At 44.6% G+C, this 13,833-nt stretch overlaps 1 non-coding gene across 1 annotated transcript; it reads left to right on the forward strand.

Moving 5' to 3' along the window:
• Positions 1-6,088: 6,088 nt before the first annotated feature.
• On the forward strand, positions 6,089-12,400 carry SVBP (uncharacterized). The gene is made up of 2 exons (XR_008958863.1): positions 6,089-6,142; positions 6,972-12,400. It is a non-coding gene; the product is annotated as an uncharacterized SVBP (transcript).
• Positions 12,401-13,833: the final 1,433 nt, after the last annotated feature.

Here is a 13,833-nt window from a genome sequence, read left to right on the forward strand (position 1 = left end):
GTCCATTCATTCCCCAGTGTGTGGTAGACACTGTACGAATATACCAATGTTCCGTCCAGTCCTTCATTGATAAACAGGTGGCTTGTGTCTGGGCTTTTGCTTTTACAAACAGTGCTGCCAGGGACAGTCTTTCGTGGTTCACATGTGCAAGAGTTTCTTTAGGACAGCCATGTGTAGGGTCTGTGGGGTCTATGAACTCCGGGAGCCCCTGAGACCCTTTCATGAGGTCACACAGTATTCTTATGTTCATAATAATAAGCTGTTATTTATTTTTTCACTGTGTTGACATTTCATCTGCTCCTGTGGGCTTGAGAGCTTCCCAATAAAAAAAGATCATTCTCATGAGATTGGCAGTGACATTACTGATTAGTGATTTTTTGATGTTGTGTAATGAAATGTGTTAACATTTGAAAGATCTGCATAACTCCGTGAACCAATAACTTCCATATGGCTAATGTATGTCTTGACAAAATCATGTAAAGGTAAAAGACCTATTCAATATGCAAGATACACCAGTGCGTTTAACTGTAACAGAGTATGAGAAGTTTGTTGGTGTATTATACATTTGAAAGTTGCGAAGAAGGCCCATCTTAAACGTTCCCACCACAACAAAGAAATGGTAAGTATGTGACAGAATGGAGAGGTGCCGGCTAACTTTATGGTGGTCATCACTTCCCAATATGTAAGTGTATCGAGTCTACAAGTTGTACACCTGCCAATTGCATCTCAATAAGGCCGCGGGGGAAAAAAGACAAGAAGAGTTTACTGGTATGATTTTAGATCCTATCCTGCAGTAACCTTTCAGAAACTACCACTTGCCAAGTCTGCTATAGTATCAAAGAAGAATATCCACAATTATCTGAGAAGGCGACTGAAATGCCCCTTTTCCAGTTACATCCATTTCAACCTCACAGCCTCCTGCCACAGATCAAAGCAAGAGGCTATGTGAGATTGCAGCTGTCCCCTATCCAGCCAGACACTTAAGAGATGTATAGATGTGTAAAACGGTGCCACTCTTCCCTCTAATTTTTTTTTGTTTCAGAAAATAGTTGTTTTTCATAAAACGTGTTATGTTAACATGTGTATTTGCTATGTTTAGGTCATGTTTATGTTAACATATGTTTACGGTAATATAAGTGTTTATGTTAACGTGTATTGTCTTTTAAAAATGTTTTTATTTAGGGGCGCCTGGGTGGCACAGCGGTTAAGCGACTGCCTTCGGCTCAGCGCATGATCTCAGTGTTATGGGATCGAGCCCCACATCAGGCTCCTCCGCTGTGAGCCTGCTTCTTCCTCTCCCATTCCCCCTGCTTGTGTTCCCTCCCTCACCGGCTGTCTCTATCTCTGTCAAATAAATAAATAAAATCTTTAAAAAAAAAAGTTTTTATTTAAATTCAGTTAATTAACATAGAGTGTATTATTAGTTTCAGGGGTAGAGTTCAGTGATTCATCAGTCTTATATAACACCCAGTGCTCATTACATCATGTACCCTCCTTAATGCCTATCACCCAGTTATCCCATCCCCCTACCCCCTATTATTGTCTTTAATGAAGTAATAATTATGTTTAAAACTTCTTACTTTAATTTCTACTATGGCAAATTTCAAAAAAATATAACCCATATAAGCTGAACCTCTTAGGGTCCTCAGTAATTTTTAAGGTACACATAAACACACCCACAACTACATACATCATGCGATCACTGCACCTATCAGAACTGGCAATAATCCCTTGATATGATTTGATATGCAGTCTACATTCACACATTTTCAGTGGTGTCAAACATGTCTTTTTACAGGTGGTTTGTTCAAATCTGGGTCTAAGTAAGATACACATATTACATTTTGTGGTTAAGTTTCTAAAGGGTCTTTATTCTATAATGATCCCTCTGCCCTTCTTTTAAATTTTTTCTTTATACTCTTGATTGTTGGTAAAACTTAGAAATTTGTCTTGTACAATGCCCTACATTCTGGATTTGGCTGATTGCTTTCGAGTGGTATCATTTAATTTATTTCTCTATCCCTCCTATTTCCTGTGAATTGGAGAGCTAGAGGTTTGATTCTGGTTCACTTCTAAGCTCTGTGACCTGGGTGAGAGCCTAACCTTCCTGTGTCACAGTTTCCTTGCCAGTAAGAATGGTAACTGCCTCATTGGGATGGCCTAGGGATTAAGTTAGTTAAAACATGTAAACTATTCAGAACAGTGCTTGACACCCAATATATGGCAGCTCTTATCATTACTTGAGGAAAGCCTCCGACTTCAGAGCCAACGCCAGAGACCAAAATAAACAACAAAGACAATCAAGGAAGTAAAAGAAAATGGCAGAAAATCACAAAGGAGGTCCTCAGAAATATGAAATAACAGAAGACCCTGAATCCACAGCACAAAGCAAGAGGTCACCAGAAGGAAAGCCAGGGAACCAGGAAAGACTCCTGGAAATTAAAATTTTATAGCAGAGACTAAAACATTCAACAGAGGGGCACCTGGGTGGCTCAGTTGGTTAAGCAACTGCCTCCGGCTTAGGCTCGGGTCACGATCCTGGAATCCCAGAATCTAGTCCCGCATCGGGTTCCCTGCTGAACAGGGAGTCTGCTTCTCCCTCTGACCCTCCCCCCTCTCATGCTCTCTTTCTCGCATTTTCTCTCTTTCAAATAAATAAATAAAATCTTAAAACATTCAACGGAAGAACTAGAGGATAAAGTTCAGGAAAATCTCTTATAAAGCAGAATAAGCAAAACCGAGAGATGGGAAATGAGAAAGGAAAGATTTTAAAAACAAGGAAATCTATCACAAAGTCTCCCCAAAGCCCACACATTTCCTGAGTGCCTAGCATAATGAATGAAAAAGACTTACCACAACACATTATGAAGTTTCAGAGCACCAAGGACGAAGGAAAAATATATATCCTTTAAAAATTCCAGAAAACAAACTCACAAACAAAAAATTTCATAGGATATGATGGAAATCAGATAAATCAGACTTCTCCAGGATCTAGCCACATGAGAAGCTAAAGGACAATGGATCGATGCCTTTAAAATTCTGAGAGAATATGATTTCCAATCTGGAAATCTGTACCCTGCCAAACTGTCAAGTGTGAGAGTAAAACAAAGCCATTTTTACATAAGCAAATTCAAAAATTTACCTCCCATAAACCCCTTCTGGGGAGGTTACTGGAGAATGTGCTCTTCTAAAATGAGAGAATAAACCACAAATGGAAGATCAGGGGATCTGGCACTGGAGAGTAGAGATGGGAATCCCCAGAATGTGGTTAGGGGAAATCCTAGGACAATAGTTGGACAGTGAGGCCAAGATCGCAATTTGGAGAGAGGAGGATGGGCCCAAGGAAGGATGTCTCCAAGGAAAAAAAAAAAAAAAAAAGACGCTGAAAGATCACCAGATTCAGGTGACCAGATCAAGAGGTATTGTATAGTCCAGATAGAGAATTTGGGGGAAGAATTAACAATAGATGCATAATTAAGTGAATTTTTAAAAAAGGCAATTTTTGACTCTAGGAGAAAAAGGTTGTCCAAAAAGTGAAAGTAATACAGCTCAACTGTAAAAATATTCCATAGTTATATCAATGTAAACTCTGGCTCAATGATGGTCCCAAAAAGACAGAAAGATAGATAGATAGATAGATAGATAGATAGATAGATAGAGATCATAAACTCATAGAGGAAGAACAAGGAGGGGACTTTCATTCCCTCCAGACTCCAGCCTCACTTTCCTGATGAAGAATCCCAAACCAGTGTCTCCACATCTGTACCTTCTGCAGCTAGACAACTGTTCTCGCCACCTCTAAGTGTACACTGTCTTACACACACGCGACACACACCCCTCTCACTTACCTCCTCCTCCATCCTTTCCCAAGCCAACACAGCAAATCTTCACTTGTATCAGCGCCTCCACTGTTTTGCCAGTATTCTCCTTTGGCTTTTCCACTCCTTCATACCCTATATGCAGTCTGTTTTAGCTGGCTTTCTAAAGCTTTCCAAAGGTCCCTGCCCTGTTTCCAGCTGTGATATAATCCAATCTAATCTGGCCACTTTTATTATTAACAATAATCCAATCAACATTAATATAGAAGTTTAAAATAACATTTGTTAGACTTTCTTCAGATTAAAAGAAAGTATAAATCTTGCTAAAGTTTAAGTGTTCATTGTAAAAATTTTGCAAAATACAGAAGACCACAAAGAAGATAAAAACCCCCTCTACTCTTGGGGTGCTTGAGTGGCTCAGTCAGTTAAGGCATTTGACTCTTGATTTTGGCTCAGGTCATGATCTCAGGGTTGTGAGATCGAGCCCTGGGTGTGCAACCTGCTTAAGATTCTCTCTCTCCCTCTTCCTTTGTGCCTGCCCCTGATCCCAAGTTCTCAATCTCTCTAAAAAATAAAAATAAAAAAAAAATTCCCTCTACTCTCAGAATAATCTGGATTTACATTTTGGTGTGTTTTCATACAGCTTCTTTTCCGTATGTATAGAATAATCTTTTTTCGAAACAAATACTGTGATTATGTTGTATGTTCCTCTTTGTAACTTTCTCATTTAATAAAAACGTTTTATTATGTCAATAAATATTCTATCTCATTTTAATGGCTGCATAGAATCCCATGCCAGCTATCCGATTTATTTATTCAACCCCTGTTACAATTATTTTGATTGTTTCCAGTTTTTCACTCTTAAGAATAATGCTATCTGTGATTATTTAGTTAGGATGACTTAGAAGTGGAATTGCTGAGTCAAAGGCTGTGCTTTTTTAACTATTGTGGTAAAAAAAAAAAACACACACCATAATATAAAATTTCCCACCTTATTTAAGTGTAGAGTACAGTGGTATTAAATATATGCACATTCTTGTGCAAAAGATCTTTAGGACTTTTTCATCTTACAAAACGAAAACTCTATATCCATTGAACAACTTCCTGCTTAGAATCCATCAATTGGGTTTTCAATTCTTGCCTAATTCTTAGAGGAACAGAAGTAGGGGATCCAGATGACATGTCTTCCTCTGGATAGGCCATTGTCCTCTCCTGAATCCTGGCTGAAGTACTTGCTGCAGTACTTACTAGTTGTGTAACCATGGACAAGTCACTTAACTTCTCCGCGCCTCTGTTGCCTTATCTGTAAGATGGGGATAATAACGTTATTATACACGTACATTATTGTACACATTTATCAACAGGAATAAATGAGTTAATAAATGTGAAACTCTAAGAACAGTGCATGGAATATCATAAGCCCTGAAGAGAGGCAGATTATTACTATTAGACTGAACAAGATTTCTGTTGTCAAAGCATTTACCTACCATTTTCTTCAATCCTGTTCTAATAAATGAAAAACGATAGCCAGCTATTTTAATTTGTAAAATTATCTTTTTAAAAAGATTTTCTGTATTTACTTGTCAAAGATAGCACAAGCAGGGGGAGCAGCAGGCAGAGCAGGCAGAGGGAAAAGCAGGCTCTCTGCTGAGCAGGGAGCCCCATGCGAGACTCCATCCCAACAGCCTGGGATCATGACCTGAGCCAAAGGCAGGCGCTTAACCGACTGAGCCACCCAGGCGTCCCTGTAAAATTATTTTAAATAACTGTAAAATTGTAATTGTAAAACAATTGTGAAATGATGCATTATCAGTGAGCTTGAACGTTTCTCTATGGTTATATTGGTTATTTACATCTGTCTTGACCTCCTTCTTCAAAACACTGTGACCAGCAGGGCCTCACTTGGTCTTCGTAAGAAGCTCGTAAACAAGAAAGCGCAAATCACCATCCCCACTTTTTCGAATTAAGAAACTGAGGCCCAAAAAGTTACAATTCTCATCCCAAGCTTCAGCTCTCACCCTTCAAAGCCTAACAGCTGCCCCAGAAAATATTCCCAGGAAAGGCATTGTTAAACCTCCCCAGTCCTAGAACCCACGCTCTGGAAGGACCAGGGTTGGGGGTGGGGGTGGGGGGGCCGACGAGCTACTCTTTCTGCGCACGCGCGGCCCTCCCAGGGGGCGGGACCTCAGAGCGCGCCGGTCCCCGCCGCCCCCCTCCCGGCCCCGCCCCCTCCCGGCCCCGCCCCCTCCCGGCCCCGCCCCCGAGTCACCGCCCCGGCCCCGCCCAATCCGAGGCGCGGCGGGCTCGCGACTGCAGGCCGGGAGGTAGGAAAGGCCGGGTGTCCCACGTGGGGCCCTGTCGGCGACGCGGCGGAGTCCCGGAGGCCCGAGAGCTCGAGGGCCGGCGCCGACTCCTGACCGCAGCCCGCCGCCATCTTGCACCGGAGAGGGCTGCGGCGGGCGGGGGAGCGTCCCCTGGGCCGGGCTTGGGCCCCGGGCTGAATGCGGCGGAGGGCGGGCCCGGGTGGGGGCCCTGCGCCGAGCGGGGCCGTAACTGTCCGGCCCGGCGGAGGTGGGAAGGCCGTGGCCTTGAGGCCCGAGAAGGCGCGAGGCCCGGGCCTCCCGGCCGCCCCGCTCCGAGGCTGGGAGTGGCTCGCCCGGCCGGGCCGCGGTGGCCTCGCAGAACAGCGCGCTGCAGCGTAGGGGCGGGTCCCAGGCCCCTCGCGTGGTGCTCACGCCAGGGAATGGGCTGGGGTCCCATTTTGCAGACACGAAACTAAGGCTCGGAGTGGAGGGGATTTTATTTTAGTTCTTACGTATTTTAGTATTTAATATCAGGAGAAAGTTTGCGGCCCTGTCTTCCCTCTTTCCATTAGGTTTATTCATTTCTTGCTTTGTCTTTTTTTCTTAGAAATTTAAAAATATACAGAAAACATTTTTAAAATTTCAGGAAAATAGATATTAAAACAGTTTGCCCAGGGACACCCAGCAAGGTCATGGCGGTGGGTTCAGTCTTAGTCCACGAAATCCAACCCCCCTTTCCACGGGGCCTCTCTGCCTCACCTGTCAAAGGAGGGGGCTGAACTTGGGGATTCGTTAAGGGAGTTTCCTTCCTTTCTTTTGTTAATCAGTCCGTCTCTTCTGCACCATCCAGGTCAGAGCTAAGAAGTGGTCAGAAGTGAAGTCATGGATCAACCTTCGCGTAAAGAAAAATCCAAAGTTAAAGAACCTGTCAGCAGAGTTGAGAAGGCCAAGCAGAAATCAGCCCAGCAGGAGCTGAAGCAAAGACAAAGAGCAGAGGTGAGATTAAGGAGGAGGCCTGTGTACCTGTAGTCTGCTGGAGATGATGCTGGAATAGAGGAGTGGAGAGGAGAGCTGTGAGGGGGAGTGCTGCCTGCCTCCAGGCAAAACAGTTCTCCTAGGAGGAGATCACTGAGGTCCAGAATGATGAAGTGGCCGCCCAGAGTCACACGCCAGGTTAGTGTCAGAACCCTGACCCTTTCCAGGTGACCCCTGGTGCAGAGCTTTTGTGGAAGAAAGAAAGGAAAAAGAGAAAGGACTGTAAGGGAGGGGTCAGCGAGGGACAACAAGTGTTGGACACCCCCTAGCACAGATGTTCAGGCTTTGGCCTGGAGAGTAGCTGCAAATAACCAGAAGCAGAAGCCCAAGCTCTACACCCAGCAAACGTGTTTCTTTGTTCTGTCAACACTTAGAATCAACTTGAGAATGAAAAGCTAAACTGTTCGCACTACCTATGTGGAACCACATCCAGACATGTGTTTTTATTTTAGTATTTAATATCAGAAGAAAGCTTGCCGCAAATTCTTCCCTCTTTCTAGGCATTTTAGTGTTTCTTTTTTGAGAAATTTTTGAAGTATGGAAAAACAAAATATTAGAACAAACACCTGGGTACTCAGCATGCCAGATTGGTAGTGGTTAATATTTTGTCATATTCGCTTGGAGCCTTTTAGATAAATAAAAATTACATATGAATTTAAAGTCCTCTTTGTCCATTTCCTGTCTTACACCCTTTTCCCTCTCTATGGGCATCCACTATAGTTTTTTATGCTTTTACACTCAGATATATTAATAGATATCCTTGAGTAACATACAATATTCTTTTGTGTTTTAAAATTTTACATTAATAAAATTTTGTGTTTTATTTTACATTTTGCTTACATAATGTTTTTTAGAACTATTCATGTTAATATAATCTAGTTTATTCCTCATCACTGCTTATAGTAGTCTATTTTATTTATTTATTTTTAAAGATTTTATTTATTTGAGAGAGAGAGAGCACAAGCAGGGGGAGGGGCACAGGGAGAGGGAGAAGCAGGCTCCCGCCACAAGTCGGGAGCCCCACGCAGGGTTCTATCCCAGGACTGCAAGATCATGACTCGAGCCGAAGTCAGACATTTAACTTACTGAGCCACCCAGGCACCCCAATTTTATTTTTATTGTTTAAGTTTTCATTTAAATTCCAGTTAGGTAACATACAGTGTAATATTAGTTTCAGGTGTACAAGATAGTGATTTAACACTTCCATACAACACCCAGTGCTCATCACCCATCACACCCATCCCCCACCCACCTTCCGGTAACCATCAGTTTGTTCTCTGTATTCAAGAGTCTGTTTCTTGGTTTAAGAAACAAAACGAGTGAGCATAGGGGGGGAAAGAGAGAGAGATACAGTAGTCCATTTTATGAATCCACTTAGTGTATTTACCCATTCCTCCAGTGATAAACACTTAAATATAGTTTTTTTGCTACTACAAGCATTGCTATAGTGAAAAACTTAGATGTCTCCTTTGGCACCTGTGCTAGAATTTCTGTAGAGCATAGAAGTAGAATTACCATGTTTATTTCAGTTTTACTAGACGTTGCCAGATTGCTGTCGAACATTGTGCAAGTGCGCGCTCCCATCGGCAGCGGAAGAGGGTTCCCATTCCTCACGTCTTTTCCGCCTTGATCTCGGCAGACCTTAAATTCGTGTCGATTCGATCCATTCGTTAAATACCGAGCTGCTCTGTGCCCGGCAGTGTTGCGGGGGCTTGAGATACACGAGTGGACAAGGCAGAGAAGAATCCCTCCCTTTGTGGAGATAGCGTTCGGTGCGAGAGGCAGACAGTCTAGTGAGTAGATTGAATAGTGTGTTCAAAGTTAATCCATACACTGAAATCCGCCTTTGGATTAAGACAGACCATCTGAGAGCTGTGGACGTGGATTCTAACAAATTATTCTCCCCTTTCCTTCACCTGCCCATCGCCACCAGGATCCAGGCCCCCAGATAATTGTACTGCATTGCGCTTTGGGGAACAGTTGGAGGGCCGCGTTAAGAAACAGCCTGAGGACATGGTCCTTTGTGCACACCGTAGGGATAGATGTGGAGGACTTTCTTCGTGTCATTATTGACAGCCTTCTGGTGAGGTTTCACAGGTTAGATTTATTAGTCCGACTCCAAATTCCAGCTTGTCACGAGCCCCAGTTCCTCCCACGGGACCTTTGGATAGGATGCTTCAGCTCTCTGCACCTCAGTGCCTCCGTTCCCCTTGAAACACGAGGGTGATGATACCTACCTCACAAGACTGTTACAAGGAGCAGAGGTGTTGTGTATGAAGCACTCAGCACGGTGCCTGGCACACAGAGAGCCCTCAGTAAATGGCAGCAGTCGTCAGCAGGAACCACGTGCTTCCTAGCAGCTGGCCTGCTTTTATTGTGTGGACTCTGGGTGGAAGGACGGGTCGCGTTGAGGGTGCCGCGCGGAAATGGAATATTGGCACTCAGTATTGGAATATTGTCGTGTAATACCGCCAGGCCCGGGGCCAGCCTGCACGTGCGTGACCATGGGTATCCTCACACCACAGCTTACTGTTGTCACTCCCATCCCGACCTTTGTCAATCCTGCCTGGCATAAGGCAGGGAGAGAGGAATATAAAATAGGTGACTTTGTGACGTAGAAGGTATTACCCTCACTTAAAAGCACAGAACCCCTAGTAACTCAGGGATTGAGGAGCAGACTGTGAGCTAAACACATCTGACCTTGGGCTCCTGCTTTCTGCTTTGCCCTATAAGGGCCCTGCTGTTGGCTTTATCTGTGCTGCCTGGAATGTAATCTCCTAAGATAGGAATGTGACAAGACCCTTGCGGGGAGGAAGAGATACGGTTTCCATTCAGTTCTCCAGAGATGCTGCGTTCCAGAAAGTGAGATGTGAGGGAGCATCGTGACGAGTAAATGGAACAGAGGGCGCATGTGGCTGTGAAGCCACATTTGACACAGTTGGCCACCCTTTCCTTCTTGAAAGTCTTCCGTTCCTTGGCTCGGACCTGCTGACCCATTTTGAGTCTTCTTTCTCTGCTTATGCTATTTTCCCTTCCACCAGCCTGCCTTCTGGATCTAGAGGTCTCCAAGAAGCTACTTAATATCCCTCTCAGTCCCCAGCTCAGTCGCATGCAGATTATAATGCTCGTTAGAGCATGGATGGATGAAGCAGAGGTTCAAATGTATGTGTATTCGAAGTTTACGCACATGTGTGGGTGCGTACCGCTCAAAGAAGATGAGTAAAACCAACACCCCGTCCTACCACCCGACTAGAGATAGAGTGTGACCAGTGACTTGGAAGCTCCTCGGGCCCCACGCGGGTCCTGTCCCCAGCCCTTCCCACTAGCGGTGCCCTCATTCCTTGACTTTATGCCCATCATGCCCTTGCTGTCCTGCACTAATTTAGTATTTCTCCGTGTGCCCCCAATAATATCTTGTAGCCTGACAATATACTGTCTAATTGTGCGCATTTCTGAATTTTATATATGTTACTACATTCCATGACTGGCTCTATTCACTCAGCTGCTTTTCTTTTTTTAAACTATTCAGATCTATTTATTTGTTTTCATTGCGATAAAATATACATAACAGAAAAATTAACCATTTTAACCGTCAATATTATGCTTTTTGAGAATTGGTTTGTGTTGTTGTTTCTAACTGCCTTCATCACTGTGGCATTCATGTTTTCCTTAAAGGTTATAGGATCTTACCACAGTAAAAAAAAATGTGGGGGAGAGATTATAGCATCATTCAAACTTTCTGTTTAGTCAGTTTTGATCATTTTACTTTCTAGCAGTTTATTTCATTTAGGTTTTCAAACTTACTGACACAAAGTTCATAGTATTTTGCTTTAATCCCCCTGCTATCAGTAACGTGTTCTTTCTGATTCTAATCATGTTTGTGTCTGCCCCTTTTCATCTTGACGAGTCATGTCAGACTTGCAGGATTTTCTTTAGTATTTTCAAAGAACCATCTCACAGGGTTGGTGATCCTCACACATTTGGTTGCCGTTTCTGCCCTTTATTTTGTGTTTTCTATTTGTCTCACTTCTCAGTTTCTTTTCCCCCCTCTTTCTTGTCTTTTCTCAAATGAATCCAGTTGTATCACCTACACACAACACACTCCTTCATTTTTCCCTTCGACAAATTGGAAAGTTTTCTGATGTTTCTGCTCGGCAGTGGACAGATTGATACCACAAGGATAAAGAAAGGTGAGGAATGAGGTAGATACCCCACCTTTCACCTGAGAACGTCTCTTGCAGTTCCATCCCCGCTGCCTACCCTGCGTCATAGTTCTTGCCGCCTCCTTCCTGGACTATCGTCATGTTGCGTCGTAAGTGGCCCTAATCTCTTCTTCCACTTTATCCCTCACATGGTCTCCAGTTAGCTCTCCCAAAGCAGAGATAGCATCAGGTTGCTTCCCCGCACACTAATCTCGCTGGCTCTCCAGAGTCTGGCCAAAGTCCAGAGGCCCTGGCCTGGCATGTCAGGCTCCAACACACTTGTCACTTCCTCCGGCCTCCAGACTCTCTAATATCCTTCATATTGGCATCGTTGAAGTTTCCAGAACTAATCCTGTACTTTTCCATTATATTTGTTTCATCATACTACCCCCTGGCCATCGCCTCTCATGTCCCTTACCCCCCATCTCTAAGTGTTCGAATCCTCCCGACTCTTCAAAAGCCGGATCAAGCTGCGTCTGTCCTGATCCTCCAGATGGAACTAGTGTCCGCTCTTCGGTTCCCTTCGCGCCGCGCCTGCATCACTGCTGCGGTGCCGGCGGCGCCAAATGCCCCAGCCTCTGGCGTCTGAGGACGCGGGGAGCGGCTGTCTCCCCTGCTGACGGATCTTTCTCTCCCCTTCAGATCTATGCCCTCAACAGAGTCATGACAGAGCTGGAGCAGCAGCAGTTCGATGAGTTCTGTAAGCAGATGCAGCCTCCTGGGGAGTGAGCCGCCCGTGCAGACGGGATGGGGCCCCCCTTGCCCTGAGACGGTCCGCTCGGAACCTCCCAGAACTAGACAAGAAGATGTTTGCATTATTCCTGAAACTGGATAAATCTGCACTTCCTGTATGTGGCTTCTGCTCCGCTGGTTGCTTCAGTCTGAATTGGCCCAATGCTTGCTGAAGAGACTTGTTTGGTTCTTCCAAGACAATAGATTCTCTCTCTTTTTTTTTTAACCTTTTTCTATTGTTTGAGAAAAATCAGTATTTCTCATGAAACTGTAGATCTGCTTCAAAAATATAAATAAAATGCTAATAAAATGTTCGCTTGCTCAGACTTTAGCTTGGGGTGCCTAGCCACAGAAAGCGGAGTCAGAAAGAATGTAGTAGGTAAGACAAGTTGAAGTGAGCAGAGGGAACCCTATCGCCTTCAGGAGGGAGTGGAAGGGAGGAGACAGAAGAAAGAATGTGAGTGTTTCCAGTTCTCAATCTTCTGGGCCAAAGCTGGCTGACCCAGCAGTTCCTAAGGTTTTGGCTGCACAGGTATAAATCTGTTAGCCTCGATTCTCTGAAGAGCCCATACTCAGGGCAGAGGCCTGCAGCCAGGATTCCTCCCACCTCGTGACAGACAGCTAGCAGCAGGCTGGGACCCGTGGGGAGACGCGAGCAGGTGGTTTTCGCTTGTCATTCCGGGAGCTACCTTGTCAGGCCCAGAAGTGGGTGTGTGTTGGGAATATCCAGACTGCTTCCTCAAGAACCGTTCGCCTACCCATCCATCCACCTGCCATCTTTAAGTATCAAAGTGTAAAGTTTCTGCCTCAGACATTCGTATCAGGACCGGTGGTTCATACTTCAGCTTTTGTGACAAGAAAGAGTCATTTTATTTTATTATTTTTTAAGATTTTATTTATTTATTTGATAGAGACAGCCAGTGAGAGAGGGAACACAGGCAGGGGGAGTGGGAGAGGAAGAAGCAGGCTCATAGCGGAGGAGCCTGACGTGGGGCTCGATCCCACAACGCCGGGATCACGCCCTGAGCCGAAGGCAGGCACTGAACCGCTGTGCCACCCAGGCGCCCCGAGAAAGAGTCATTTTAATACTGAGCAAAAGCAGAGCTTGCTCCTTTGGGATATTTCATTTCTAGATAGTCCTGAGTAGGGAGAAGGGTGTCAGAAAGCTGAATCTGTATGGAAATGAGGTAGACCTCTCAGGGCGAAGGAGCCAGATGCCGCCACCTCCTCTACTCTGCCCTAGAAATGCCTGTATGCTCCCGACTGGTGCTGGGAACATCTCAAGCAATCCCCATCTCCTCTTTGTCTCCCTGCTGCCTCTGAAGTCACTGAGAATTCTGTTCCCATTGCTGTGGCTTGTTTTCAGGAGTAAACTGGGCCATTAATGGGGCGGGAGGAACTTGCTACCACTGTGGAGAATGTGTTCTTAAGAGCCTAAGTTATAACTAAGTTGGTCTCTGCAAAGATTATCCCCATAAATGGTAATTAGGTTCTATGGGGTCCTGCCGAATTCAGATTGAATGGGGAATATTTGGTTTTGTTTTTTGGGGAGTTGGGGTTTGGAGTGAGCTATTACAAACCTACAAAAATGCCGCAGTATACTACAGAGAGCACTGTTCTTGGGCTCAGATGACTCGGAGTCACGTAGCAATCCTACATTAGTTATTAGCCTCTGAGCCTCACCTTCCCCATCGACGTAGTGGAATATTTTCTTCCCGTCGGGAACGTATGTTGGAGTAATAA

The sequence above is a fragment of the Ursus arctos genome, unplaced genomic scaffold (assembly GCF_023065955.2).
Source record: "Ursus arctos isolate Adak ecotype North America unplaced genomic scaffold, UrsArc2.0 scaffold_12, whole genome shotgun sequence".
NCBI lineage: Eukaryota > Metazoa > Chordata > Mammalia > Carnivora > Ursidae > Ursus > Ursus arctos.